Genomic DNA, 5,000 nt, shown 5'->3' with positions numbered 1-5,000 from the left:
CAGGGGGAGAGCGCCTCTCTTTGGGGCTTGTTGCTGGCTGTTGGCGTGGCTCCATGGACCAGGGGGAGAGCGCCATGGACCAGGGGGAGAGCACCTGCCATAGCCGAAATAAGAGCACTATGGGCGGCCGCCCTCAGCACATTTAACCCCCCCATTCTGGAGCGCCATGGACAAGGGGGAGAGCGCCTCTCTTCGGGGCTTGATGCCTGTTGGCGGGGCTCCATGGACCAGGGGGAGAGCGCCTCTCTTTGGGGCTTGTTGCTGGCTGTTGGCGTGGCTCCATGGACCAGGGGGAGAGCGCCATGGACCAGGGGGAGAGCACCTGCCATAGCCGAAATAGGAGCACTATAGGCGGCCGCCCTCAGCACATTTGGCCTGTCGCCGCTGTCCGCTGGCCGCTGTCCGCTGGCCGCTGTCCGCTGGCCGCTGTCCGCTTTATCCTTTACTTTCAGCACTTTCAGCACTTTCAGCACTTCCAGCACTTCCAGCACTTGCAGCACTTCCAGCTCTTCCCCCTCTTTCCCTTCTTCCAACTGCGGGCGCGCCGGGCGCACAGGGGCTCGTGCGGAGGGGTGTGTGTGCGTGCATGTGCCGAACAAGGAGGAGAGCGTCTCTCTTCGGGGCTTGATGCCTGTTGGCGGGGCTCCATGGACCAGGGGGAGAGCGCCTCCCTTTGGGGCTTGTTGCTGGCTGTTGGCGTGGCTCCATGGACCAGGGGGAGAGCGCCATGGACCAGGGGGAGAGAGCCTGCCATAGCCGAAATAAGAGCACTATAGGCGGCCGCCCTCAGCACATTTGGCCCCCCCATCCTGGAGCGCCATGGACAAGGGGGAGAGCGCCTCTCTTCGGGGCTTGATGCCTGTTGGCGGGGCTCCATGGACCAGGGGGAGAGCGCCTCTCTTTGGGGCTTGTTGCTGGCTGTTGGCGTGGCTCCATGGACCAGGGGGAGAGCGCCATGGACCAGGGGGAGAGCACCTGCCATAGCCGAAATAAGAGCACTATAGGCGGCCGCCCTCAGCACATTTGGCCCCCCCATCCTGGAGCGCCATGGACCAGGAGGAGAGCGCCTCTCTTCGGGGCTTGATGCCTGTTGGCGGGGCTCCATGGACCAGGGGGAGAGCGCCTCTCTTTGGGGCTTGTTGCTGGCTGTTGGCGTGGCTCCATGGACCAGGGGGAGAGCGCCATGGACCAGGGGGAGAGCACCTGCCATAGCCGAAATAAGAGCACTATAGGCGGCCGCCCTCAGCACATTTGGCCCCCCCCATCCTGGAGCGCCATGGACCAGGAGGAGAGCGCCTCTCTTCGGGGCTTGATGCCTGTTGGCGGGGCTCCATGGACCAGGGGGAGAGCGCCTCTCTTTGGGGCTTGTTGCTGGCTGTTGGCGTGGCTCCATGGACCAGGGGGAGAGCGCCATGGACCAGGGGGAGAGCACCTGCCATAGCCGAAATAAGAGCACTATAGGCGGCCGCCCTCAGCACATTTGGCCCCCCCCATCCTGGAGCGCCATGGACCAGGAGGAGAGCGCCTCTCTTCGGGGCTTGATGCCTGTTGGCGGGGCTCCATGGACCAGGGGGAGAGCGCCTCTCTTTGGGGCTTGTTGCTGGCTGTTGGCGTGGCTCCATGGACCAGGGGGAGAGCGCCATGGACCAGGGGGAGAGCACCTGCCATAGCCGAAATAAGAGCACTATAGGCGGCCTGCCTCAGCACATTTGGCCCCCCAATCCTGGTTCTCAAAATTTTTCAAAGTCAACTTTTTTCGAAATATTTTCAGAGTGCCACCTCCAGCGGGGGCTCTCGCCTGCCATAGCCGAAATAAGAGCTCTATGGGCGGCCGCCCTCAGCACATTTGGCCCCCCCATCCTGGAGCGCCATGGACAAGGGGGAGAGCGCCTCTCTTCGGGGCTTGTTGCTGGCTGTTGGCGGGGCTCCATGTACCAGGGGGAGAGCGCCATGGACCAGGGGGAGAGTGCCTCTCTTCGGGGCTTGATGCCTGTTGGCGGGGCTCCATGGACCAGGGAGAGAGCGCCTCTCTTTGGGGCTTGTTGCTGGCTGTTGGCGGGGCTCCATGGACCAGGGGGAAAGCGCCATGGACCAGGGGGAGAGCGCCTGCCATAGCCGAAATAGGAGCACTATAGGCGGCCGCCCTCAGCACATTTGGCCTGTCGCCGCTGTCCGCTGGCCGCTGTCCGCTGGCCGCTGTCCGCTGGCCGCTGTCCGCTTTCCCCTTTACTTTCAGCACTTTCAGCACTTTCAGCACTTTCAGCACTTCCAGCACTTCCAGCACTTCCAGCACTTCCAGCTCTTCCCCCTCTTTCCCTTCTTCCAACTGCGGGCGCGCCGGGCGCACAGGGGCTCGTGCGGAGGGGTGTGTGTGCGTGCATGTGCCGAACAAGGAGGAGAGCGCCTCACTTCGGGGCTTGTCGCTGGCCGTCGGCGGGGCTCCAAGGACCAGGGGGAGAGCGCCTCTCTTTGGGGGCTTGATGCTGGCTGTTGGCGCGTGTCTTCGGGGCTCCACGGACCAGTGGGAGAGCGCCTGTCTTCGGGGCTTGATGCTGGCCGTTTGCGGGACTCCATGGACCAGGGGGAGAGCGCCATGGACCAGGGGGAGAGCGTCTCTCTTCAGGGATTGACCAGGGCTCCAATCTTCCCATTGAAATGAATGGCGGGTGACCAGGCGTCCAAATCCCCCATTGAAATGAAGGCCGGATGCCCAGGGCTCCAATCTCCCCATTGAAATGAATGGCGGGTGACCGGGCGTCCAAATCCCCCATTGAAATGAAGGCCGGGTGCCCAGGGCTCCAATCTCCCCATTGAAATGAATGGCGGGTGACCGGGCGTCCAAATCCCCCATTGAAATGAAGGCCGGGTGCCAAGGGCTCCAATCTCCCCATTGAAATGAATGCCGGGTGACCGGGCGTCCAAATCCCCCATTGAAATGAAGGCCGGGTGCCCAGGGCTCCAATCTCCCCATTGAAATGAATGGCGGGTGACCGGGCGTCCAAATCCCCCATTGAAATGAAGGCCGGGTGCCCAGGGCTCCAATCTCCCCAGTGAAATGAATGGCGGGTGACCAGGCGTCCAAATCCCCCATTGAAATGAAGGCCGGGTGCCCAGGGCTCCAATCTCCCCATTGAAATGAATGGCGGGTGACCAGGCGTCCAAATCCCCCATTGAAATGAAGGCCGGGTGCCCAGGGCTCCAATCTCCCCAGTGAAATGAATGGCGGGTGACCAGGCGTCCAAATCCCCCATTGAAATGAAGGCCGGGTGCCCAGGGCTCCAATCTCCCCAGTGAAATGAATGGCGGGTGACCAGGCGTCCAAATCCCCCATTGAAATGAAGGCCGGGTGCCCAGGGCTCCAATCTCCCCATTGAAATGAATGGCGGGTGACCAGGCGTCCAAATCCCCCATTGAAATGAAGGCCGGGTGCCCAGGGCTCCAATCTCCCCATTGAAATGAATGGCGGGTGACCAGGCGTCCAAATCCCCCATTGAAATGAAGGCCGGGTGACCAGGCGTCCAAATCCCCCATTGAAATGAAGGCCGGGTGCCCAGGGCTCCAATCTCCCCATTGAAATGAATGGCGGGTGACCAGACGTCCAAATCCCCCATTGAAATGAAGGCCGGATGCCCAGGGCTCCAATCTCCCCATTGAAATGAATGCCGGGTGACCAGGCGTCCAAATCCCCCCATTGAAATGAATGGCGGGTGACCAGGCGTCCAAATCCCCCATTGAAATGAAGGCCGGATGCCCAGGGCTCCAATCTCCCCATTGAAATGAATGGCGGGTGACCGGGCGTCCAAATCCCCCATTGAAATGAAGGCCGGGTGCCCAGGGCTCCAATCTCCCCATTGAAATGAATGGCGGGTGACCGGGCGTCCAAATCCCCCATTGAAATGAAGGCCGGGTGCCAAGGGCTCCAATCTCCCCATTGAAATGAATGCCGGGTGACCGGGCGTCCAAATCCCCCATTGAAATGAAGGCCGGGTGCCCAGGGCTCCAATCTCCCCATTGAAATGAATGGCGGGTGACCGGGCGTCCAAATCCCCCATTGAAATGAAGGCCGGGTGCCCAGGGCTCCAATCTCCCCAGTGAAATGAATGGCGGGTGACCAGGCGTCCAAATCCCCCATTGAAATGAAGGCCGGGTGCCCAGGGCTCCAATCTCCCCATTGAAATGAATGGCGGGTGACCAGGCGTCCAAATCCCCCATTGAAATGAAGGCCGGGTGCCCAGGGCTCCAATCTCCCCAGTGAAATGAATGGCGGGTGACCAGGCGTCCAAATCCCCCATTGAAATGAAGGCCGGGTGCCCAGGGCTCCAATCTCCCCAGTGAAATGAATGGCGGGTGACCAGGCGTCCAAATCCCCCATTGAAATGAAGGCCGGGTGCCCAGGGCTCCAATCTCCCCATTGAAATGAATGGCGGGTGACCAGGCGTCCAAATCCCCCATTGAAATGAAGGCCGGGTGCCCAGGGCTCCAATCTCCCCATTGAAATGAATGGCGGGTGACCAGGCGTCCAAATCCCCCATTGAAATGAAGGCCGGGTGACCAGGCGTCCAAATCCCCCATTGAAATGAAGGCCGGGTGCCCAGGGCTCCAATCTCCCCATTGAAATGAATGGCGGGTGACCAGACGTCCAAATCCCCCATTGAAATGAAGGCCGGATGCCCAGGGCTCCAATCTCCCCATTGAAATGAATGCCGGGTGACCAGGCGTCCATATCCCCCCCCCATTGAAATGAATGACGGGTGACCAGGCAGGCGAGAGCCCCCGCTGCAGAGGCTCCAGAGGTGGCACTCTGAAAATATTTCAAAAAAAGTTGACTTTGAAATTTTTGGAGAACCAGGATTTGGGGGGGGCAAATGTGCTGAGGCAGGCCGCCCATAGTGCTCCTATTTCGGCCTGGGCGCGCCAGAGCACCCCCCTGGAAGTGGCACTCTGAAAATAATTAAAAAAAAATGACTTTGAAAATTTTTGAGAACCAGGATTTGGGGGGG

Source organism: Vanacampus margaritifer, unplaced genomic scaffold, assembly GCF_051991255.1.
Source record: "Vanacampus margaritifer isolate UIUO_Vmar unplaced genomic scaffold, RoL_Vmar_1.0 HiC_scaffold_37, whole genome shotgun sequence".
In the NCBI taxonomy this organism is placed as follows: domain Eukaryota; kingdom Metazoa; phylum Chordata; class Actinopteri; order Syngnathiformes; family Syngnathidae; genus Vanacampus; species Vanacampus margaritifer.
This window is presented reverse-complemented; position numbering follows the sequence as displayed.